The sequence below is a fragment of the Felis catus genome, chromosome B3, assembly GCF_018350175.1.
Source record: "Felis catus isolate Fca126 chromosome B3, F.catus_Fca126_mat1.0, whole genome shotgun sequence".
In the NCBI taxonomy this organism is placed as follows: Eukaryota; Metazoa; Chordata; class Mammalia; order Carnivora; family Felidae; genus Felis; species Felis catus.
Genome location: NC_058373.1, coordinates 87661865 through 87687829, shown reverse-complemented (window position 1 = coordinate 87687829; position 25965 = coordinate 87661865). Strand labels below are relative to the sequence as shown.

Here is a 25965-nt window from a genome sequence, read left to right as displayed (position 1 = left end):
TTGTTCTAGTTTCGAGAAGAATGCTGGTGCAATTTTGATTGGGATTGCATTGAATGTGTAGATTGCTTTGGGTAGTATTGACATTTTAACAATACTTATTCTTCCAGTCTATGAACACAGAATGTTTTCCCATTTCTTTATATCTTCTTCAATTTCCTTCATAAGCTTTCTATAGTTTTCAGCATACAGATCTTTTACATCTTTGGTCAGGTTTATTCCTAGGTATTTTATGCTTCTTGGTGCAGTTGTGAATGGGATCAGCTTCTTTGTCTTTCTGTTGCTTCATTGTTAGTGTATAAGAATGCAACTGATTTCTGTACATTGATTTTGTATCCTGCAACTTTGCTGAATTCATGTGTCAGTTCAAGCAGACTTTTGGTGGAGTCTATCGGATTTTCCATGTATAATATCATGTCATCTGCAAAAAGCGAAAGCTTGACTTCATCTTTGCCAATTTGGATGCCTTTGATTTCCTTTTGTTGTCTGATTGCTGATGCTAGAACTTCCAGCACTATGTTAAACAGCAGCGGTGAGAGTGGGCATCCTTGTCGTGTTCCTGATCTCAGGGAAAAAGCTCTCAGTTTTTCCCCATTGAGGATGATGTTAGCTGTGGGCTTTTCATAAATGGCTTTTATGATCTTTAAGTATGTTCCTTCTATCCCGACTTTCTCAAGGGTTTTTATTAAGAAAGGGTGCTGGATTTTGTCAAAGGCCTTTTCTGCATCGATTGACAGGATCATATGGTTCTTCTCTTTTTTTTGTTAATATGATGTATCACGTTGATTGATTTGCGAATGTTGAACCAGCCCTGCATCCCAGGAATGAATCCCACTTGATCATGGTGAATCATTCTTTTTATATGCTGTTGAATTCGATTTGCTAGTATCTTATTGAGAATTTTTGCATCCATATTCATCAGGGTATTCTTTCCTAATTTATGGGCCAGTAGAATTCTTAGATTAAGTTTCTTTCAGAACTGTTCACAGTTTAGAAATGGACTTTATACTGGGGTCGGTGGAATCATTGCTGAAGGATCTAGAAGAACTTCATGATGCCAGCGCAACAACTAACAAGATAGTTAAAGCAACAGCTGATTATATAATCCAACAACTTATTTGACATAGTGTAGATATTACGATGCAGAGAATAAAAACTTTCATAATCCAACCATTTAAACCTGAAATTCTAAGCACTGCCTTGGGTTCAGAATGTTCCGACTAGGAAGAGATGGTTCTCTATATCCAGGCTCAGGCACATGAATTTGAAGTAGGCACAAAAAGGGGAAGGTTGAGGGAGAGAAATGGGGAGACTGAGAAAAAGACTGAGTAGGAAATGTGACTGCCAGCAAAACCAGTGTGTCTGGTGAGGTGAGATGTTAATGTCCAACAGATTTCAGATTTCTTAGTGAAACATACTGTTGAAATACAAAGCAAAGAGGTGTGAAACCTGTTGGAATTGACACGCATGAACATTTATAGTTCTTTTAAAAGCGTTCAGTGGTGCCTGGGTGGCTCAGTGGGTTAAGCCTCCGACTTTGGTTCACGTCATGATCTTGCAGTTCATGGGTTTGAGCCCCGCATCCGGCTCTGTGCTGATGGCTCAGATCCTGGAGCCTGCTTCGGATTCTGTGTCTCCCTCTCTCTCTGCCCCTCCCCCGCTCATGCTCTGTCTCTGTCTGTCAAAAAAAAATGAACATTAAAAAAAAAAAGCTGACTTCCTGGAGCAGAAGATGGCGGTGTAGGAGGACTCTGGGCTCACTGTGTCCTGTGGAATACTTAGATTCCACCCACACCTGCCTAAATAACCCAGAAAACAACCAGACGACTAGCAGAACGGATTCTCCAGAGCCAAGCGTAGACGAGAGGCCCACAGAAGAGGGTAGGAAGGGCGGAGGGGCGTGCGGCCCCACGGTCTGGCGGGAGGGAGCTGGGGCGGAGGGGCAGCCCGCCGGCAAAGCAGAGCCCCCAAGTCTGGCTTGCAAAAGTGGAGGGGCCAGACGGAGCGTGTTCTGACAGCGAGCTGTGCTGTCAGGGTTATAAGTTAACAGGTCTGCTCAGAGAGCCGGAGGGAGAGTTGTTGAGCCCCGGACAATAGAGCGAAGCTTGGTGGGGAACAAAGACCCTCGCCAGGGCCATCTCCCTCGCCCATCCTCTAGCCAAAATACCAAAGGGAACCGGTTCCTGTCACGGAACTTGCTCGCACCGGGCAAATACCCAACGCTGTGCTTCTATGGATCCATCCCTCCGGTGGCAGGTCTGACTCCCTCCCTGTGCTGCAGGGCCCCTCCAGAAGCAGATCACGGAAGAAAAAGTTAGCTGAGCCTGCCCCTCCCACCCCTGTGCACATTGCTGATCCACCCCAGCTAATACGCCAGATCCCCAGCACCACAAGCCTGGCAATGTGCAAGTAGCCCAGACGAGCCATGCCACCCCACAGTGAATCCTGTCCCTAGGAGAGGGGAAGAAAAGGTACACACCAGTCTGACTGTGGCCCCGCCCACCAACGCAAGTTATTCAAGACAGCACAGGGGAAGTGCCCCACAGTTCCGCACCACTCCGGGGACTATCCAAAATGACGAAATGGAAGAATTCCCCTCAGAAAAAACCTCCAGGAAATAATGACAGCAAACGAACTGATCAAAAACGATTTAAACAATATAACAGAAAGTGAAAATAGAATAATAGTTATAAAATTAATCGCTGGGCTTGAAAACAGTATAAAGGACAGCAGAGAATCTCTTGCTACAGAGATCAAGGCACTAAGGAACAGCCAGGAGGAGCTAAAAATACTATTAATGAGCTGCAACATAAAATGGAGATGACCACAACTCGGATTGAAGAGGCAGAGGAGAGAATAGGTGAACTAGAAGATAAAATTATGGAAAAAGAAGCTGAGAAAAAGAGAGATAAAAAATCCAGGAGTATTAGGGGAAAATTGGAGAACTAAGTGATGCATTGAAGAGAAATAATCTATGTATAATTGGTATTCCAGAGGAGGAAGAGAAAGGGAAAGGTGCTGAAGGTGTACTTGAAGAAATCATAGCTGAGAACTTCCATGATACGGGGAAGGAAAAAGGCATCGAAATCCAAGAGGCACAGAGAACTCCCTTCAGACGTAACTTGAATCGATCTTCTGCACGACATATCATAGTGAAACTGGCATAATACAAGGATACAGAGAAAATTCTGAAAACTAGCTAGGGATAAACATGCTCTAACATATAAAGGGAGACCCATAAGACTAGTGACGGATCTCTCTACTGAAACTTGGCAGGCCAGAAAGGAATGGCAGGTAATCTTCAATGTGATGAACAGAAAAAATACGCAGCCAAGAATCCTCTATCCAGCAAATCTGTCGTTTAAAATAGAAGGCGAGATAAAGGTCTTCCCAAACAAACAAAAACTGAAGGAATTCATCACCACTAAACCAGCCCTACAAGGGATCCTAGGGGGATCCTGTGAGACAAAGTACCAGAGACATCACTGTAAGCACGAAACCTACAGACATCACAAGGACTCTAAACCCATATCTTTCTATAATAACACTGAATGTAAATGGACTAAATGCACCAACCAAAAGACATAGGGTATCAGAATGGATAAAAAAACAAGACCCATCTATTTGCTGTCTACAAGAGACTCATTTTGGACCTGAGGACACTTTCAGATTGAAAGTGAGGGAATGGAGAACTATTTATCATGCTACTGGAAGTCAAAAGAAAGCTGGAGTAGCCATACTTATATCAGACAAACTAGACTTTAAAGGTTGTAATAAGAGATGAAGAAGGGCATTATATAATAATTACAGGGTCTGTCCATCAAGAAGAACTAACAATTATAAATGTCTATTCGCCGAATACAGGAGCCCTCAAATATTATAAAACAATTACTCACAAACATAAGCAACCTTATTGACAAGAATGTGGTAATTGCAGGGGACTTTAATACTCCACTTACAACAATGGATAGATCATCTAGACACATGGTCAATAAAGAAACAAGGGCCACAAATGATACATTGGATCAGATGGACTTGACAGATATATTTAGAACTCTGCATCCCAAAGCAACAGAATATACTTTCTTCTTGAGTGCACATGGAACATTCTCCAAGATAGATCACATACTGGGTCACAAAACAGCCTTTCATAAGTTTACAAGAATTGAGATCATACCATGCATACTTTCGGACCACAATGCTATGAAGCTTGAAATCAACCACAGGAAAAAGTCTGGAAAACCTCCAAAAGCATGGAGGTTAAAGAACACCCTAAAAGAATGAATGGGTCAACCAGGCAATTAGAGAAGAAATTTAAAAGTATATGGAAACAAATGAAAATGAAAATACAACAATCTAAATGCTTTGGGGTGCAGTGAAGGCAATCCTGAGAGGAAAATACATTGCAATCCAGGCCTATCTCAAGAAACAAGAAAAATCCCAAATACAAAATCTAATAGCATACCTAAAGGAAATAGAAGCAGAACAGCAAAGACACCCCAAACCCAGCAGAAGAAGAGAAATAATAAAGACCAGAGCAGAAATAAACAATATAGAATCTACAAAAACTGTAGAGCAGAGCAATGAAACCAAGAGTTGGTTTTTTGAAAAAATGAACAAAATGGATAAACCTCTAGCCAGGCTTCTCAAAAAGAAAAGGGAGATGACCCAAATAGATGAAATCATGAATGAAAATGGAATTATTACAACCAATCCCTCCGATATACAAGCAATTAGCAGGGAATACTATGAGAAATTATATGCCAACAAACTGGACAACCTGGAAGAAATGGAGAAATTCCTAAACACCGACACACTTCCAAAACTCAACCTGGAGGAAATAGAAAGCTTGAACAGACCCATAACCAGCAAAGAAATTGAATCAGTTATCAAAAATCTCCCAACAAATAAGAGTCCAGCACCAGATGGCTTCCCTGGGGAATTCTACCAGACATTTAAAGCAGAGATAATACCTATCCTTCTCAAGTTGTTCCAAAAAATAGAAAGGGAAGAAAAACTTCCAGACTCATTCTATGAAGCTAGCATTACTTTGATTCCTAAACCAGACAGAGACCCAGCAAAAAAAGAGAACTACAGGCCAATATCCCTGATGAATATGGATGCAAAAATTCTCAATAAGATACTAGCAAATCGAATTCAACAGCTTATAAAAAGAATTATTCACCATGATCAAGTGGGATTCATTCCTGGGATGCAGGGCTGGTTCAACATTCGCAAATCAATCAATGTGATACATCACATTAATAAAAGAAAAGATAAGAACCATATGATCCTGTCAATCGATGCAGAAAAAGCATTTGACAAAATTCAGCATCCTTTCTTAATAAAAACCCTCGAGAAAGTTGGGATAGAAGGAATATACTTAAACATCATAAAAGTCATTTATGAGAAGTCCACAGCTAATATCATCCTCAATGGGGAAAAACTGAGAGCTTTCTCCCTGAGATCAGGAACACGACAGGGATGTCAGTCTCACCACTGTTGTTTAACATAGTGTTGGAAGTTCTAGCATCAGCAATCAGACAACAAAAGGAAATCAAAGGCATCAAAATTGGCAAAGATGAAGTCAAGCTTTCACTTTTTGCAGATGACATGATACTATACATGGAAAACCCGATAGACTCCATCAAAAGTCTGCTAGAACTGATACATGAATTCAGCTAAGTCGCAGGACACAAAATTAATGTGCAGAAATCAGTTACATTCTTATACACTAATAATGAAGCAACAGAAAGACAAATAAAGAAACTGATCCCATTCACAAGTGCACCAAGAAGCATAAAATACCTAGGAATAAATCTAATCAAAGATGTAGAAGATCTGTATGCTGAAAATTATAGAAAGCTTATGAAGGAAATTGAAGAAGATATAAAGAAATGGAAAAACATTCTGTGTTCATGGGTTGGGAGAATAAATATTGTCAAAATGTCAATCCTATGCAAAGCTATCTACACATTCAATGCAATCCCAATCAAAATTGCACCAGCATTCTTCTCGAAACTAGAACAAGCAATCCTAAAATTCATATGGAACCACAAAAGGCCCCGAATAGCCAAAGGAATTTTGAAGAAGAAGACCAAAGCAGGAGGCATCACAATCCCAGACTTTAGCCTCTACTACAAAGCTGTCATCATCAAGACAGCATGGTATTGGCACAAAAAAGATACATGGACCAATGGAATAGAATAGAAACCCCAGAACTAGACCCACAAACATATGGCCAACTAATCTTTGACAAAGCAGGAAAGAATATCCAATGGAAAAAAGGCAGTCTCTTTAACAAATGGTGCTGGGAGAACTGGACATCAACATGCAGAAGGATGAAACTAGACCACTTTCTTACACCATTCACAAAAATTACCTCAAAATGGATAAAGGACTTGAATGTGAGGCAGGAAACCATCAAAACCCTAGAGGAGAAAGCATGAAAAAACCTCTCTGACCTCAGCCGCAGCAATTTCTTACTTGACACATCCCGGAAGGCAAGGGCATTAAAAGCAAAAGTGAACTTTTGGGACCTCATGAACATAAAAAGCTTCTGCACAGCAAAGGAAACAATCAACAAAACTAAAAGGCAACCAACGGAATGGGAAAAGATATTTGCAAATGACCTATCGGACAAAGGGCTAGTATCCAAAATCTATAAAGAGCTCACCAAACTCCACACCCGAAAAACAAATAATCCAGTGAAGAAATGGGCAGAAAACATGAATAGACATTTCTCTAAAGAAGATGTCCAGATGGCCCACAGGCACATGAAAAGATGCTCGACGTCGCTCCTCATCAGGGAAATACAAATCAAAACCACACTCAGGTATCACCTCACGCCAGTCAGAGTGGCCAAAATGAACAAATCAGGAGACTGTAGATGCTGCAGAGGATGGGAGAAATGGGAACCCTCTTGCACTGTTGGTGGGAATGCAAACTGGTGCAGCCACTCTGGAAAACAGTGTGGAGGTTCCTGAAAACAATTAAAAATAGATTTACCCTATGACCCAGCAATAGCAATCCCTAGGAATTACCCAAGGGAGACAGGAGTACTGATGCATAGGGGCACTTTTACCCCAACATTTATAGCAGCACTCTCAATAATAGCCAAATTGTGGAAAGAGCCTGAATGTCCATCAACTGATGAATGTATAAAGAAATTGTGGTTTATATATACAGTGGAGTACTGCGTGGCAATGAGGAGGAATGAAATATGGCCTTTTGTAGTAACGTGGATGGAACTGGAGAGTGTGATGCTAAGTGAAATAAGCCATACAGAGAAAGACAGATACCATATGTTTTCATTCTTATGTGGATCCTGAGAAATTTAACAGAAACCCATAGGGGAGGGGAAGGAAAAAAAAAAGAGGTTAGAGTGGGAGAGAGCCAAAGCATAAGAGACTCTTAAAAACTGAGAACAAACTGAGGGTTGATGGGGGGTGGGAGGGAGGGAAGGGTAGGTGATGGGTATTGAAGAGGGCATCTTTGGGATGAGCACTGGGAATCTAATTTGGGAAACCAAATTGGGAAACCAATTTGACAATAAATTTCATACATTAAAAAATAGAAAAAAAATAAAAAAAAAAAGCTTTCAAAATATCCTACTTTCCTTGGCTTTTGAATTTTAAGTGTGTGTGTTTGTGTGTGTGTGTGTGTGTGTATGTGCATTGACCGGGGCCAGGTGGTTCGGGAGGCTTTGTCAATAAGTTTCTAATTCTTTAATTATAAACAAAACCACACCAGAGTAATATGTTTTAATTAGAAATCTAGAACCAGAGAGGGTTATCTCAGGAAAGTGTTTATTTTCATGTCTGCAGAGCTCATAGTAAAAAGATCTTATCATTGGAGAAAACAGTGAAATAAAGAGTGTGACAGAAGTATCTAAGAGACAGTAGATACCTTGAGTAAGAAGAAGTTTGGAGAAAGTTCTCCAAATCAAAGTTGATGGTTGTTTGCAAAATATATCTTGAAAACAAATTCTGTTAATATCGGGTTGGGAGATTTTATGGCATTTCTCAGATAATAGGGTGAAAGAAATGTATTACCAGTCTCTGATTAAAATAGTGTAGCTTGTAGTTATTTTTACAGTAACCTGCTTTTACAAGTTGCAAGGGGAAAGTGAACTCACTGATTTAAGTCTGATTTTGTAATAATAAAAAAAAACATATGTTGTAAGCAATGCAGAGAATAATATAACACCCATGTTTTGCAGAGAATGCTGCAATATTGTTGCGAACATCTCTTCTACTGTCTAAAGGTCTTTAGGGTAATTCCTAGAAGTTTAATTGTGTCCTAGGGTATAAGCATCTCCAAGTTTAGTAGAGATTGTCCACTGCATTTGAAAGAAGTAATGCCAATTTATACTCCCACCACCAGCAGTGTTTGGAAGACTGAGAGATCCTCTTTCCTCACATCTTTGTCAACACCTGGCTGGCATTTATTCTTTTAGCAACTGTTTATTGAGTAGCTAATGTGGTGGTATAGCAATAAAATAGTCCTTCTCCTCATGGAGCCTTCATCCCATGGGAAAGAGACAGACACTCTACAAATGTTTGCAGGTGGTTATAAGTAAATAAGGTAAGAGATAGCAAATATAAGGATGGGATGGGAGGGGTATGGTGAGCTTTATTAGATCAGGCAAATCTTCCTAGATGAAATGACATTTAATCAGGAACGTAATTGAAATGGGGAAGCAAGTCATGTGGATATATGGGGGAATAGGGGTAGGGGAAATAGTAAGTGCAAAGGCCCTGAGGTGGGAGGATCCTTGTCTTTAAAATTTTTGTCAGTCTTAGGGCACCTGGGTGGCTCAGTAGGCTAAGCATCCAACTTCAGCTCAGGTCATGATCTCATGGTTCATGAGTTTGAGCCCTGGGTTAGGTTCTGTGCTGACAGCTTAGAGTCTGGAGCCTGGAGCCTGCTTTAGATTCTGTGTCTCCCTCTCTTCTGTTTCTTTCTCTCTCAAAAATAAATAAACATTAAAAAAAATTAAAATTTTTGTCAGTCTCATAAGGTATGAGATAGTATCCTGTTATTTTGATGTGCGTTTCCCTTATTATAAGGTTATTGATCATTCAGTTTCTTCTTCTCTGTGTAGCCAGTTTCATTTTTCATTTTTTCTTGTTGGTCAGTAGAATTTCTTTAGATATTTTAGATACTATTTATCAGTTTCCTGTGTTTTGCACATCTTTTAAAAATAATTAAAATTATTATTTCTTTGCATAGGCCATACAATCAAAAGAGTTTCTAGTAATTTGTTTCTGGAAACACACAAATCCCTATAAAGCAAACTTAAACATAGGAGGCAGTGTTTATAGTAGAAAACCTCTTGGGTATAGAAAAAGTTAATCACCTTAATAATTCTTGGACAAACCAGTAATGAAAAGAATTTGTTTTTGAAAAAAAATCTGAATTATTTGGAAAATTTTCTTAATTCTCTACTTATAAATTACTTGTATATCCACATCCTTAGAAAGAGTTTAGTCACAATTATTTAGATCAGCACAAACAGAAATACAATGTGAGCCATAAATGGAAGCCACAGATGCAATTAAAAATTCTCCTAGAGTCACATTAAAAAAGGTAAAGGGGTGTTTGGGTGGCTCAGTCAGTTAAGCATCGGACTTCAGCTCAAGTCATCATCTCGCAGTTTGTGAGTTGAAGCCTGCGTTGGGCTCTGTACTGACAGCTCAGAGCCTAGAGCCTGCTTCCGATTCAGTGTCCACCTTTCTGCCCCTACCCTACTTGCACTCCACTCTCTCTGTCTCTGTCTCTGTCAAAAATAAACATTAAAAAAAAAAAGGTAAAAAGAAACAGGTAAACTTCAATTTAGTTATTTATATCTTTTATTGAACTCAGCATATTAAAAATGTTTGATTTCAGCTTATGATCACTTTAAAAGTTGTTGAAATATTTTATATTACTTAAAAAATACTAATTCTTTTAAATCTGATATGAATTTAGTTACAGCATATTTCAGTTGGGATTAACTACATTTGAAAAGCTCAATAGCCACATGAGGTCGATGCCTACTGTATTGGACAGTGTTGCTCTGTATCACTTGACATGATACAGTGCCCTCTACCCCAGTTGTCTATGAAGTTGTATAGATCTAAAAGCCCAGAGCTTAACAGGATTCCAAAGTAGCTAGGTTAATATTTTCTCCTTGTAAGGAGTGATACATACTGCTACTCCAAAAAAAGGATTTGAAATTTGAACTGTTTTAACACTGCTGGATAAAAGTGGTGCTTGCCAAGAAAACCAAAAAAATACAGTCTGTTTTGAAAAACGTTTCTATGATATCATTTGTAAAATTAGCAAAGAATAAAGTGAAAGATTGCTTTAAGGACTAGAATATACAGATGGCCAATAAGCACATGAATAGATGCTTAACATCACTAATCATTAGGGAAATGCAAATCAAACCACAATGAGATACCACTTCACACCCATTAGGATGGCTGTTATTTAAAAAAACAAAACAAAACAACCAAACCCAGAAAACAAGTGTTAACAAGGATGTTGAGAAATTGGATCTCTTGTGCACTGCTGTTGGAATGTAAAATGTTGCAGCTGCTGTGGAGAACAGTATGGCAGTTAACCAAAATTTAAAAATAGAATTACTATAAGATGTAGCAATTCTACTTCTGGGTATATGCCCAAAAGAATTGAAAGTGGGATCTCAAAGGGATATGTGTGCACCGTGTTCAGAGTGGCTTTGTTCACAGTGATCAGAAGCTGGAAGCAGCCTAAGTGTCCACCAGCAGCTGAATGGATGAACGAAATGTGATACATACACCTGATGGAATATTACTCAGCCTTAAAAAGGATGGAGATTCTGACACATGCTATAACATTGATAACCGTGAGGTCATTATGCTAAGTGATGTAAGCTGATCACGAAAGGACAAATGCTGTATGATTTTACACATATGAGATACTTAGAGTAGTCAAATTCATAGGGACAGAAAGTAAAATGGTGGTTATCGGGGCTGAGGAGAGGGGGAAATGGGAAGATACTGTCAAATGGGTACATAATTCCAGTTTTGCAAGATGAAAACCATTCTGTGGATAAATGGTTTGAGATGGTTGCATAACAATATGAATGTACTTAATGCCAGTGAACTGTACACTTTTAAAAAAATGGTTAAATGGTAAATTTTAGGTTATGTATATTTTACCACAATTAAAATAAGTAAATTTTTAAAAAGTACAAGGTTTCTTTGAAAGCAGTCTGCATTACTATCTTTTGTCTGTTCTTTATTTTCTTTTTCCTCCATTAAAACTTATTATCCTCGGGGCGCCTGGGTGGCTCAGTCGGTTGAGCGTCCGACTTCGGCTCAGGTCACGATCTCCCGGTCCGCGAGTTCGAGCCCCGCGTTGGGCTCTGGGCTGATGGCTTGGAGCCTGGAGCTTGCTTCCGATTCTGTGTCTCCCTCTCTCTCTGCCCCTCCCCCGTTCATGCTGTGTCTCTCTCTGTCTCAAAAATAAATAAACGTTAAAAAAAAAATTAAAAAAAAATTATCCTCATTTTCTTCTTTTTAAAAGTTTTTTATTTTTTTTATTTTGAGAGAGAGAGAGAGGCAGAGGTAGAGAGGGAGAGAGAGAATTCCAAACAGGCTCTGCTGTGTCAGTGCAGAGCCCAACGTGGGGTCCAAACCCAGGAACCTTGAGACCATGACCTGAGCAGAAACCAAGAGATAGACACTTTACCGACTGAGCCACCCAGGTGCCCCTTAATTATCCTCATTTTCTTTTTTTTTTTTTTTTTTTAATATTTTTATTTTTGAGACAGAGAGAGACAGAGCATGAGCAGGGGAGGGGCAGAGATAGAGGGAGACACAGAATCTGAAGCAGGCTCCAGGCTCTGAGCTGTCAGCACAGAGCCCCACGTGGGGCTCAAACTCATGAGCTGTGAGATCACGACCTGAACTGAAGTTGGATGCTTAACCAACTGAGCCACCCATGCGCCCCAACCTCATTTTCTTAATCCATTGGTCAGTCAATGCTATTTCATATGAAAAGGGGTTACTCCTAGAAAATTCTAGGCTTCTTTCCAATAATTCATATAACAAAGTATAAATAGAAAGTCTTGTTGAAAACATACACATAAAGACTTACATTCTTTTAGCATCTTTACTGGAATTACTGTTTGCCTCACACGAGCAACTTACAGGATTTCAAAAGAGATAAATTATATAGATTTAAAAAACGTAGAAGTAACAACATACTAATAACTGATTTTTTTTCTCTTCTCGCTATTTTTAGACCATAATTTTGGTAACTTGAAATAATTATCTGATATTTAATAAGAGGTATGGTTTTGTTTTCTAGCTTATACGTTCTTTGGTAACATACATTCACATTTTCTTTTTTAGGTCCTGAATTTCCCTGAAAGTTCCCCTTATTTCATGAAGAACTTGATTTAAATCTTGGTTCTTACTCTACTTGGTCAATTACATACTCAGGTAACACTGGGATTTAGAGCCCTCTTATAAAACATTCTGAAAAGTCCAGATTTTTACTGTGTGGCTCAGAGAAGTTTCATAAAATTTAAAGCAAACATGTAAAGGTTAAACATTTATAGGTGCTCTCTGTTTTAAACAAATTTCACTATAACTTCTAACACGAGTAAGTACAAAACAAGTTAATTTTTTATCCCTCATGCTTCTTTAAAATATACTCTCTGAGGTGCCTGGGTGGCTCAGTCGTTAAGCATCTGACTTTGGCTCAGGTCATTATCTCAAGGTTCATGAGTTTGAGTCCCACATTGGGTGAGCAAGAGCCCTGCCTTGGGTGAGCCTGCTTCTCTCTTTCTCTCTCTCTCTCCTTCCCTCCCTCTAAGGATTCTCTTTATGCCCCTTGCTCACTTGCACTCACCCCCCTCAAAAAATAAAAATAAAATGAAATATACTCTCTGGAAGTGGATTTCCTCCTAAGGGTGAAATCTGAGCAGGCCCTAAAACTTTTCTTGTGACTTTAAATAATAAAAAGTCCTAGAGTTACATTAAGCTCCAGATAGTCTCAATTCAGAAAATGGAATGCCCAATGTCCCAATAATTTTCAGAATTCTTAATGTGATTTAATATAAATTCTTTTCCCTCCCCCTGGAAGGACCTAAGGCAGCTGCTGAGGATAGAGGACAGGAAGCTTTTTACTTTCTTAGATAACATCCTTTCCATTTGCTAGTTTTGGAGTGGGGAGGGTGGAGGGGTGGGAGGATCTGGATGTTCCTTCTTGTACAGACAGTGGAACAGGATGGTGGTGTGTTGTAGTGTAAGAGTCTGATGGTGATTTTGACTGTAATATAAGTGCCCGACACTAAGCTTTTGGTTGCCTAGGCATCCACTTCAAAGACCTTCAGCTCAGATAAACACAATACCAACCACACAACCAGATGCAGAACCAGGCCGTCTCACCGATGAAGTCCCTCTTTCTGGAAAGCGCTGGTTGATCTGGATAACTGACCATTTGACTGCTTGTCTTTCCCTTTCTGCTTTTTATTTTATTTTAATCTTTTTAAATCTTTATTTTTGCTAGAGACAGAGAGAGGTAGGGGCAGAGAGAGAGGGAGACCCAGAATCTGAAGCAGGCTCCAGGCTCTCAGCTGTCAGCACAGAGACCAATGTGGGGCTCACTCACGAACCACGAGATCATGCCCTGAACTGAAGTTGGCCACTTAACTGACTGAGCCACCGAGGTGCCCCTCCCTTTCTGCTTTTTAATTCCACTCTTTATATATATATATATATATATATATATATATATATATATATATATATATAATTTTTTTTAAATATGAAATTTATTGTCAAATTGATTTCCATACAACACCTAGTGCTCATCCCAACAGGTGCTCTCCTCAGTGCCCATCACCCTCTTTCCCCTCCCTCCCACCCCCCATCAACCCTCAGTTTATTCTCAGTTTTTAAGAGTCTCTTATGGTTTGCCTCCTGCCCTCTCTGTAACTTTTTTTCCCCCTTCACCTCCCCATGGTCTTCTGTGAAAACATATGGTATATGTCTTCCTCTGTATGACTTATTTCACTTAGCATAACACTCTCCAGTTCCATCCTCGTTGCTACAAAAGGCCGTATTTCATTCTTTCTCATTGCTAAGTAGTATTCCATTGTATATATAAACCACAACTTCTTTATCCATTCATCAGTTGATGGACATTTAGGCTCGTTCCATAATTTGGCTCTTGTTGAAAGTACTACTATAAACGTTGGGGTACAAGTGCCCCTATGTATCAGCACTCCTGTATCCCTTGGGTAAATTCCTAGCAGTGCTATTGCTGGGTCATAGGGTAGATCTGTTTTTAATATTTTGAGGAACCTCCACACTGTTTTCCAGAGCAGCTGCACCACTTTGCATTACCACCAACAGTGCAAGATGGTTCCCATTTCTCCACATCCTCTCCAGCATCTATGGTCTCCTGATGTGTTCATTTTAGTCACTCTGACTGGAGTGAGGTGGTATCTCAAGTGTGGTTTTGATTTGTATTTTCCGGATGAGGAGTGACATTGAGCATCTTTTCGTGTTGGCCATACGGATGTCTTCTTTAGAGAGGTGTTTATTCATGTCTTCTGCCCATTTCTTCACTGGATTATTTGTTTTCCGGGTGTGGAGTTTGGTGAGTTCTTTATAGATTTTGGATCCTAACCCTTTGTCTGATATGTCATTTGCAAATATCTTTTCTCATTCTGTCAGTTGCCTTTTAGTTTTGTTGATTGTTTCCTTTGCTGTGCAGAAGCTTTTTATCTTCATGAGGTCCCAATAGTTCATTTTTGCTTTTAATGTCCTTGCCTCTGGGGATGTGTCAAGTAAGAAATTGCTGCGGTTGAGGTCAGAGAGGTTTTTTTCCTGCTTTCTCCCCTAGGGTTTTGATGGTTTCCTGCCTCACATTCAGGTTCTTATTCCATTTTGAGTTTATTTTTGTGAATGGTGTAAGAAAGTGGTCTAGTTTCATTCTTGTGCATGTTGCTGTCCTGTTGTCCCAGCACCGTTTGTTAAAGAGACTGTCTTTTTTCCATTGGACATTCTTTCCTGTTTTGTCACAGATTAGTTGGCCATACTTTTGTGGGTCCATTTCTGGGGTCTCTATTCTATTCCATTGGTCTATGTCTCTGGTTTTTTGTGGCAATACCATGCTGTCTTGATTACAGCTTTGTAGTAGAGGCTAAAGTCTGGGATTGTGATGCCTCCTGCTTTGGTTTTCATCTTCAAAATTAATCTGGCTATTTGGGGTCTTTTGTGGTTCCATACAAATCTCAGGATTTCTTGTTCTAGCTTCGAGAAGAGTGCTGGTGCAATTTTGATTGGGATTGCATTGAATGTGTAGGTAGCTTTGGGTAGTGTTGACATTTTAACAATATTCTCCCAACCCATGAACACAGAATGTTTTTCCATTTCTTTGTATCTTCTTCAATTTCCTTCATAAGCTTTCTATAGTTCTCAGCATACAGATCTTTTACATCTTTGGTTAGGTTTATTCCTAGGTATTTTATGCTTCTTGGTGCAATTGTGAATGGGATCAGTTTCTTTATTTGTCTTTCTGTTGCTTCATTATTAGTGTATAAGAATGCAACTGATTTTTGCACATTGATTTTGTGTCCTGCGACTTAGCTGAATTCATGTATCAGTTCCAGCAGACTTTTGGTGGAGTCTATCAGGTTCCATGTATAGTATCATGTCATCTGCAAAAAGTGAAATCTTGACTTCATCTTTGCCAATTTTGATGCCTTTGATTTCCTTTTGTTGTCTGATTGCTGATGCTAGAACTTCCAACACTATGTTAAACAATAGCATGAGAGTGGACATACCTGTCGTGTTCCTGATCTCAGGGAGAAAGCTCTCAGTTTTTCCCCATTGAGGATGATGTTATCTGTGGGCTTTTCATAAATGGCTTTTATGATGTTTAAGTATGTTCTTTCTATCCCAACTTTTCGAAGGTTTTTATTAAGAAAGGATGCTGAATTTTGTCAAATGCTTTTTCTGCATCAATTGACAGGATCATATGGTTCTTATCTTTTCTTCTATTAATGTGATGTATCACATTGATTGATTTGCAAATATTGAACAAGCCCTGCAGCCCAGGAATAAATCCTACTTGATCATGGTGAATAATTCTTTTTATATGCTGTTGAATTCGATTTGCTAGTATCTTGTTGAGAATTTTTGCATCCATATTCATCAGGGATATTGGCCTGTAGTTCTCTTTTTTTGCTGGGTCTCTGTCTGGTTTAGGAATCAAAGTAATGCTGGCTTCATAGAATGAGTCTGGAAGTTTTCCTTCCCTTTCTATTTTTTGGAACAACTTGAGAAGGATAGGTATTATCTCTGTTTAAAATATCTGGTAGAATTCCCCAGTGCAGCCATCTGGTGCTGGACTCTTATTTGTTGGGAGATTTTTGATAACTGATTCAATTTCTTTGCTGGTTATGGGTCTGTTCAAATTTTCTATTTCTTCCTGTTTGAGATTTGGAAGTGTGTGGGTGGTTCACAGTTTGTCCATTTCTTCCAGGTTGTCCAATTTGTTGGCATATAATTTTTCATAGTATTCCCTGATAATTGCTTGTATTTCGGAGGGATTGGTTGTAATAATTCCATTTTCATTCATGATTTCATCTATTTGGGTCATCTCCCTTTTCTTTTTGAGAAGCCTGGCTAGAGGTTTATCCATTTTGTTCATTTTTTCAAAAAACCAACTCTTGGTTTCATTGATCTGCTCTACAGTTTTTGTAGATTCTATGTTGTTTATTTCTGCTCTGGTCTTTATTATTTCTCTTCTTCTGCTGGGTTTGGGGTGTCTTTGCTGTTCGGCTTCTATTTCCTTTAGGTGTGCTGTTAGATTTTGTATTTGGGATTTTTCTTGTTTCTTGAGATAGGCCTGGATTGCAATGTATTTTCCTCTCAGGATTGCCTTGGCTGCATCCCAAAGCATTTGGATTGTTGTGTTTTCATTTTCATTTGTTTCCATATTTTTTTAAAATTTCTTCTCTTAGTTTCTTAGGACAAATTCCTAATATCTAATTGCCTGGTTGACCCATTCATTCTTTAGTAGGGTTCTTTAACCTTCATGCTTTTGGAGGTTTTCCAGACTTTTTCCTATGGGTGATTTCAAGTTTCATAGCATTGTGGTCTGAAAGTGTGCATGGTATGATCTCAGTTATTTTATACTTATGAAGGGCTGTTTTGTGACCCAGTATGTGATCTCTTGGAGAATGTTCCACGTGCACTCGAGAAGAAAGTATATTCTGTTGCTTTGGGATATAGAGTTCTAAATATATCTATCAAGTCCATCTGATCCAATATATCATTCAGGGCCCTTGTTTCTTCATTGATTCTCTGTCTAGATGATCTATCCATTGTTGTAAGTGGAGTATTAAAGTCCCCTGCAATTACCACATTCTTATCAATAAGGTTGCTTATGTTGTGAGTAATTGTTTTATATATTTGGGGGCTCCTGTATTCAGTGCATAGACATTTATAATTGTTAGCTCTTCCTGAAGGATAGACCCTGTAATTATTACATAATTATCTTCATCTCTTGTTACAGCCTTTAATTTAAAGTCTAGTTTGTCTGATATAAGTATGATTACTCCATCTTTCTCTTGACTTCCAGTAGCATGATAGGTAATTCTCCATCCCCTCACTTTCAATCTGAAGGTGTCCTTAGGTGTAAAATGAGTCTCTTACAGACAGCAAATAGATGGTCTTGTTTTTTATACATTCTGATACCCTGTGTCTTTTGGTTCGAGCATTTAGTCCATTTACATTCAGTGTTTTTATAGAAAGATATGGGTTTAGAGTCACTGTGATGTTTGTAGGTTTCATGCTTGTAGTGATGTCTCTGGTATTTTGTGTTCCTTGCAACATTTCACTCACAGAATCCTCCTTAGGTTCTCTTGTAGGGTTGGTTTAGTGGTGATGAATTCCTTCAATTTTTGTTTTTTGGGAAAATCTTTACTTCTCCTTCTATTCTGACTTGCTGGAAAAAGGATTCTTGGCCGCATATTTTTTCTGTTCATCACATTGAAGGTTTCTTGCCATTCCTTTCTGGCCTGCCAACTTTCAGTAGATAGGTTTGCTACTACCCTTATGTGTCTACCTTTGTATGTTAGGGCCTATTTATCGCTAGCTGCTTTCAGAATTCTCTCTTTATCCTTGTATTTTGCCAGTTTAACTATGATATGTTGTGCAGAAGATCAATTCAAGTTTCGTCTGTAGGGAGTTCTCTGTGCCTCTTGGATTTCAATGCCTGTTTCCTCCCCCAGATCAGGGAAGTTCTCAGCTGTGATTTGTTCAAGTACACCTTCAGCCCCTTTCTCTCTCTCTTCTTCTTCTGGAATTCCTATGATACGGATATTGTTTTGTTTGATTGCATCACTTAGTTCTCTAATTCTCTCCTCATACTCCTGGATTTTTTTTTATCTCTCTTTCTCAGTTTCCTCTTTTTGCATAATTTTATGTTCTAATTCACCTTTTCTCTCCTCTGCCTCTTCAATCTGTCCTATGGCCACCTCCATTTTATTTTGCACTTCATTTATAGTATTTTTTAATTCATCATGACTATTTTTTAGTCCCTTGATCTCTGTAACAATAGATCTTCTGCTGTCCTCTATGCTTTTTTCAAGCTCAGCGATTAATTTTATGACTCTTATTCTAAATTATTGTTCTGTTATATTGCTTAAATCAGTTTTGATCAATTTGTTAGTTGTCGCTACTTCCTAGAGTTTCTTTTGAGGAGAATTCTTCTGTTTCATCATTTTGTGTAGTCCCTGCGGTAGCTCCAAACTGCAGGGCACTTCTCCTGTGCTGTCCGGAGAAACTTGTGTTGGTGGGCGAGGCCCCAGTCAGACCTGATGTCTGTCCCCAGCCCACTGCTCGGGCCATAGTGAGAGTGGTGTGTACCTTATCATCCCCTCTCCCAGGGGCAGGACTCACTGTGGAGTGGTGTGGCCACTGTCTGGGCTGCTTGTATACTGCCAGGCTTGTGGTGCTGCTTCGATGGGATCCGGCCAGGGGTGTATTAGACAGGGTAGTCTAGCTAGCTTTGCCCTCGGTGGTCCCCTTGGAGGGGCCCTGCAGCACTGGGAGGGGGGCAGGCCTGTTGGAGGGATGGATCCACAGAAGCACAGCATTGGGCGTTTGTGCGGTGCAGGCAAGTTTGGTGATGGGAACTGGTTCCCTTTGGAATTTTGGCTCGGTGATGGGAGAGGGAAATGGCTCTTGCCAGTGCCTTTGTTCCCCCGCCAAGCTCTGTCCTTCTGGGACTCAACAACTTTGCCTTCTGTAGGCCCCAGGGCGTTTTTCAAACTGTGGTGCCAGCTGGTATCCCTGTGGGCTCTTTGTCCCGCAGTCTTTTTAGAGGGAGGACATGGCATCCTCTTGCCCTGCCCTCCCTGCTCTCTGAGAGCAGAGGTGTTGACTTTTAACATTCTAGTTGTTAAGTCCCGCTGGCTATCAGAACTCATGCAGTCCGGCCCCTCGGGTTTTGCAGGCCACACCTCGGGGGCTCTGCCTTGCCTGGCAGGCTGCCCCTCCACCACCCCGGCTCCCTCCCGCCAGTCTGTGTAGCATGTACCACCTCTCCGCCCTGCCTACCCTCTTCATGGGCCGCTTGTCTACCCTTGGCTCTTGAGAGTCTGTTCTGCCAGTCTTCCAGTGGTTTTCTGGGTTATTTAGGCAGATGTGGGTAGAATCTAAGCCATCAGCAGGAGGAGATGAGCCCAGCGTCCTCCTATGCCACCATCTTCCCAGCAGTCTCTCTTCCACTCTTATATTTTAAATTTACCAGTAAAGAATGAACCCGTGAAACTCTAGGCACTCTACCCTTGAACCCAGTGAAGGCAGAACTTCAGGTCTGTGCTTTCTCTTTCTCTTTCCCATGATGACCTCCCTGTGTGACCCTGGCCCTGGCATACTGTGTTCCTTCCAAGACCTGTTTTTTTTTTTTTTTTTTTTTTAAGTTCTCTGGTGGATGTTGCTGAAGTAGGTCTTGCAGTCATAAGAGCCACAAAGTAGTGTGGGCCCTGGTGAGTGCTCCAGACTTTTCTAGCTGATAGCATTTCTTTTCTTTCTTTTCTTTTTTTAATGTTTTATTTATTTTTGAGAGAGACAGAGCAGGCATGAGGAGGAGCAGAGAGAGAGAGAGAGAGAGAGACAGAATCTGAAGCAGACTTCAGGCTCTGAGCTGTCAGCACAGAGCCCAATGCGGGGATCAAACTCAGGAGCCTTGAGATCATGACCTGAGCCCAAGTCACAGCTTCACCGACTGATCCCCCCAGGTGCCCCCTAGCTGAAAGCATTTCTATTGATAGGCTGAGACCAACTGAAAACTTGTGCTCTCTATGCCCAGCAAGCATTTAAAGCTGCTCCTGTGGACAGGTTTGCAAGCACTTGTAGCCTCCCTTGTGGGGCCCTCTGGCTCTGGATGCCAGGATGACCATCTCTCCGGCCCGTAGTTCTCAGGCAGGAGGGACTACCCCTCAGGCGGCCCCTCCCTTTAAGACCCCAACAGCTGTCTCATTGCCCCTCCTTTCAGGGTAGGGTTTTCTTGGGTGAGATTCAAAGAAGTGCAGACTGTTTCATCAGAATGGTCCACATCTAGTCCATAGGAGCTGGTCCCACGTTCTTAGACCCACTGGGGGAAGGCAGAGCTGTTTTTTTTCTAGATCTGCTAAGTAGCAGATCTTCACTTTCCTGTAACCAACGTTGGGCCAGCTTGTCACTCCTTGTCTACACATTTTCTGTTAGCAGCGCCACTGTGTTTCCCAACAAAACAACAAAATGACAGTATTTTGTCATAGCAAAGACTGGTAAGGCCACAAATCACTTTTTTGTATGTGATTAATTATAATTAACACAATAAAGACAAGGACTTTAAGGTAATTTCATAGTGAGATTTACCTTAATTACAAATATCTAGGACTCTCTTTAGTATGAGTTGGCAGATAAATAAATTATTTAGATGAATCCATTTAGAGAATAGGTGATTTCTATAAAACTGTCCGTATTAAGCTGGTGTCCCACTTTGTTTTTTTGTTTTTGTTTTTACATTTTATTTATTTTTGAGAGAGAGAGAGAGACAGAGCGCACAAGTGGGGGAGAGGCAGAGAGAGAAGGAGACACAGAATCTGAAGCAGGCTCCAGGATTTGAGCTGTCAGCACATAGCCTGACACGGGGCTCGAACCCATGAATCCTGAGATCATGACCTGAGCTGAAGTTGGACGCCCAACCGACTGAGTCACCCAGGGGCCCCCCACTTTGGTTTTAAATGTGCCAAGATGTTCATCTCCTAATTCCTCAGGTGGCCAGGGGAGACCTGGTACATATTTTATCATCTGTGTGTGTTCTAAAAAATGTAGAAAGACCCTGTGTTATACTTCATATTAATGAAAGAGACATTAACATGAGGGTTGAAAATAAATTAAAAAAAAAAATCAAACTTAGAGAAATTTTATTATGGGCTTTGGGCATGCAAATTGCTATTAGTAATTTCTATGATAAGTGATATCTACTGTCAACTCCTTATAAATGTCAGCAATTAACAGTGCATATTATATGCTTTTGTCATTTCCAAAGCTGACTGGTCTATACTTGTTTTGAAAATATGTCACTATTTGAAGACTTTTTAGGAAGGGAGTATAATTTGTCAGCATCAATCATTTCCAGATTTCCAGGATTTTATGTGACAGGTCTTGCAGTGCTGGCCAAAGTTTAAAGTCTCTTATTTGATGCCACATAAACTCACTCACATAGATGATTAGTAATGATCAAGTACTTTTGCTAAATCTGGGTTTATAAGCATTTGCATGCATATTATCTCATCTGGTCATGTTTCTATATTAAGTATTGGGCTAACTTTCAGCAACAATGTACAGTTAAATTAAAATTTATTTATATTTTATGGAAATGAAATCTATCTTCATCTTGCTCATGATGGTGTACATAAAATATATTTCTTCCCTTGACATTTGTTTGTGCAAAGAGATGGAAAAGGTAATGACTAAGTGTAATCAAAGTGTCTGTGTCTTCCAGTAGATCAAGCATAGGAAAAATTTTTATTTTTTAATTTACTGTTCTATTAAAAACAACTCTACATTTCTTTTACCATGGAGACCAGTGAATTACCCTGCTGGAACCCAGACCTGATTCTGATAACAATATTTAATCAGGGCTGTGAAGTCGAAAATATTCTTTCCTACCTGATTCTTCTAAGGAGATTGAAGGATTATCTGACCTCCTGTAAAATTTTAGAGAGGGGTAGAGCTCCAGAGTCAGTGATTTGGTTCTCATTAAGATTTCCTAAAAATCACGAAAGGTGGAGAATCCACTAAGCTTGGTTTGTTCATTTTCCCTTCTGATTCATTACTTCCTGAGAGAAACTTGGCTAAACAGATGGACAGAAATCACAAACCTCTGTTAGATAGAATGCTTTGAAAGTAAAAGCAAACATAGATTTCCATTTCCTTTATATTCTCAAGAGTGGCATAGAGTTTTGATGCACAAAGAAGGCTAAAATGATGTTTGTTGATTGAATGAACTAAATTTTGTGAATCCTAAGTATGCTGTTGTTAAATGATAGACACATAATGAGGTACCCTGGGTAGCATCATCGTGACATCAAATATTTCCTAAATCATGCCATTTAACTTAAAGAAATGTTTTGATGCTTTTTGAAAATGCAATTAAAGAAGTATAATTTGTGTACATGCTGATATAGATTAACATCAGTAAAAACTTTTAAATTACATTCAGTAAACCATTGCTCTATATTGTTTTCCTCAGAATGCAATAAAGATTACCTTCTTCAATTTTAACACTTATTCATTGTGTAAAGTTATGAAGTCGAAATAATTCAGCTTGGAATGTACTGGAGGCTTCACAGTTACTCTTCGGTGGTCCAAAGAGATAGTGTGAAAAAGATACCAGAAACCTAGTTCTTATTAATCAGCAATTGCATTTTCACACGTTCCTGATAGAGGGCAGCAAGAAAATTCAGAACGTGGATGACTTCTTAACATGTGTATATGAGTCATGAAGTGAAAAATATTGAAGGTTTAATGAAAGCTACGTTTACTCAGAAAGGTGTAACAATAGTTACCATCTTTCTCATAGAGTCATTAGGTTCTTAATGGCACAGAAGGCAGGTCTGGTTTTCTAGTATGGTTTCATACTTGGGAGCGCTTATCAAAATGATTGTGTCTCACTGAAGTGTTAACTTTATTTACAGGGGAAATAGGTGACACAGATGAGTTTCCCCCAGAAACTGACCCTGAAACATTTACAGGCATTCCAACATTTATTGGAAAGTGATCTGAGCATCAACAGCCATGGGGTAGTGAGGAGGCTGGGTGGAGTAGAAGGAAAAGGATCACTCCAATGTGGTTGTGTGATGGTTATTGATTTATTTTTTTAATTTGCATCCAAGTTAGTTAGCATATAGTACAATATGGTTTCAGGAATAGATTCCAGAAATTCATCCCCTATGTATAACACTCAGTGCTCATCCCAACAAGTGTCTTCCTTAATACCCCTTACCCATTTAGCCCATCCATCCTCCCACAACCCCTCCAGCAACCCTCAGTTTGTTCTCTATATTTAAGAATCTCTTATGTTTTGTCCCCTTCCCTGTTTTTATATTACTTTTGCTTCCCTTCCCCTATGTTCATCTGTTTGGTATCTTAAATTCTACATGTGAGTGAAATCACATGATATTTGTCTTTCTCTGACTAATCTCACTTAACATAATACCCACTAGTTCCATCCATGTTGTTGCAAATGATAAGATTTCATTCCTTTTGATTGCCAAGTAATACTCCACTGTGTATATATGCCACATCTTCTTTATCCATTCATCTGTCAATGGACATTTGGGCTCTTTCCATACTTTGGCCGTTGTTGATAGTGCTGCTGTAAACATTGGGGTGCATGTGTCCCTTCGAAACAGCACACCTGTATCCCTTGGATAAATACCTGGTAGTGCCATTGCTGGGTCATAGGCTCATTCTATTTTTAACTTTTTGAGGAACCTCCATACTGTTTTCCAGAGTGGCCGCACCAGTTTGCATTCCCACCAGTGGTGCAAAAGAGATCTTCTCCGCATCCTCGCCAACATCTGTTGTTGCCTGAATTGTTACTTTTAGCCATTCTGACTGGTGTGAGGTGGTATCTCATTGTGGTTTTGATTTGTATTTCCCTGATGATGAGTGATATTGAGCATATTTTCATGTATGTGTTAGCCATCTGGATGTCTTCTTTGGAGAAGTGTCTATTCATGTCTTTTGCCCATTTCTTCACTGGGTTATTTGGTTTTTTTTGGGTGTTGAGTTTGATAAGTTCTTTATAGATTTTGGGTACTAACCCTTTGGGTAAAGGATACTTACCCCTTTACCCAAAGGGTTAGTATCCAAAATATCTTCTTCCATTCTGTTGGTTGCCTTTTAGTTTTGCTGATTGTTTACTTCGCTGTGCGGAAGCTTTGTGATGGTTAATTTTATGCATCAACTTGACTGGACCATGGGGTGTCCAGATACTTGGCTAAATATTATTTCTGATTGTGTCTGTGAAGGTGTTTCTGGGTGAGATAACACTTGAATGATGGACTCAGTAAGGCAGGCAGATTACCCTTCCCAATGTGGGTGGATATCATCCATTCCAATGGAGACATGAGTAGAAGAAAAGATGGAGGGAGAATTTATTTCTTTTCTGCCTGTTTGAGCTGTCATAGTGGACTTATGCCATCAGTCCGCAATTACCATCAGCTCCCCCGGTTCTTAGGCCTTTGGCCTGGGGACTGAATTACACCACAGCTTATCTGTGTCTGCAGCTTGACAATGGCAGATCCAGGAACTTCTTGGCCTCTGAAATCATGTGAGCCAATTCCTCATAATATATTGTCATCTCTTTCTCTCTCTCATCTATTGGGTCTGTTTCTCTGCAGAACAGTGACTGAAACAAGTTGCAACGGGAGCCTCAGTTGACCCCACAGACAGTCCTGGAGCAAGGATGGTCCTCTAGAATTGGCCCAAATTCAGACACAGAAATTGGGCCATTATACCTCTGGGGAGGAGACATGATTTTGGGTGGGGTGGCTTTCTTTAGTGAGAGCAAGTCCAGAAAAGGGACTTTGTTGTAAGTACTTCAGTCCTAGAGTGGGGACCCAGGTGTCACACTGCAAGTCTACTACTGTAGGTAACCCTTCACAGTCAGTAATTCAAAAAACCTCAGCATATCATCTTTTGCAATCCTGTTGGAATTCAAATTTGGATTTCTAGAGATACAGACCCCCTTTCAATGGCTATTAGGTATGTCTTGATCATATGCTTTTTGTTTGGCATTATGCCATATATAATAATAAATAAGACCTATGACTTTCCCTGGGATGTTGACAATGTATTAGAGGAAGGGGAGTCTTCAGTGGTGGAATACTGAGCATTTCGGTAGACTTAGGGTAAGGATGGACTCATTTCCATTATGGAAGACTTGGTTGTCAGTGCTTCCCATATCCCACTACATAGATGGTTAACCCACTCTTCTTATTCTTAATGTTATCTCTGATGCTTTCATAGAAATGAAATATGTCTCTTTTGAACCCTATGAACTAGCAGACAGTTTTAACAACTAATGCTTCTCTAGAATTTTTCAGTTTATAAGGTACAACATCCCTTTGTCATTATTTGAAAATACGAAAACAGAGGCCCACAGAGGTTATATGATTTGCTCAGGTTCTACCACTAGAAAATGATGGACCTAGCATTTGCTCTTTTATTTCCCTGTATGACTCTGGTCACCTTGTGGGACTGCCAAGGAACCAAAAAAGGCCACTTACTGAGCCCATAACCACCAACCAGGTGAATCCTTCTTTTCAAGACAGCTGGCTAGTTTTCCTGGGCTATTGCAGTATTTAGTCCTATTATGAGAAAGATTGTTAGAATTTCTTTCCTTATCTTC

At 39.8% G+C, this 25965-nt stretch overlaps 1 long non-coding RNA gene across 4 annotated transcripts in view; it reads left to right on the top strand.

The window, feature by feature from the left end:
• LOC123386055 overlaps nt 1-25965 on the top strand; it is a 308079-nt gene that overhangs the window by 146917 nt on the left and 135197 nt on the right. Inside the window, exon 3 of one of the 4 annotated variants that reach the window (XR_006599546.1) lies at nt 12384-12473. The exons of the other annotated variants lie outside the window; for them this stretch is intronic. This is a non-coding gene — a long non-coding RNA (uncharacterized LOC123386055). The remainder of the gene's footprint in view (nt 1-12383; nt 12474-25965) is intronic. 4 annotated transcript variants of the gene reach the window in all.